Raw genomic sequence first — 305 nt, 5'->3', positions numbered from 1 at the left:
CTCATTCTGAGAGGACTCTAGAAATATTTCCAGGGAACTCCTTGTTCCCATGGATGCTTGTGACAGTCAATAGCCCAACTCAATCTCTCTTGTGTATATGAACGCATGTATGTATGTGTTTGTACAGGCATAGATACATGTATAACTGTATTCCTTTATATCACATGTTGCACTGGCCAGCCTACTAGAAGATACTCTCAATTCACACCTAGGGCAGTGCCAAAGAACTTAAAATGTACATAGTAAGACAACATGTAACTTTCTAGAGGTAACATTTTCAGTTCATAATAGTTTCAATTGCTTTT

General features: G+C 37.7%; 1 protein-coding gene across 2 annotated transcripts in view; it reads right to left on the bottom strand.

Moving 5' to 3' along the window:
* TPTE2 (transmembrane phosphoinositide 3-phosphatase and tensin homolog 2) overlaps nucleotides 1-305 on the bottom strand; it is a 113,834-nt gene that overhangs the window by 103,427 nt on the left and 10,102 nt on the right. The window lies entirely within an intron of this gene.

The sequence above is a fragment of the Mandrillus leucophaeus genome, unplaced genomic scaffold, assembly GCF_000951045.1.
Source record: "Mandrillus leucophaeus isolate KB7577 unplaced genomic scaffold, Mleu.le_1.0 Scaffold168, whole genome shotgun sequence".
NCBI lineage: Eukaryota > Metazoa > Chordata > Mammalia > Primates > Cercopithecidae > Mandrillus > Mandrillus leucophaeus.
The sequence above is the reverse complement of the archived record's forward strand: the minus strand, read 5'-3'. Positions and strand labels throughout refer to the sequence as shown.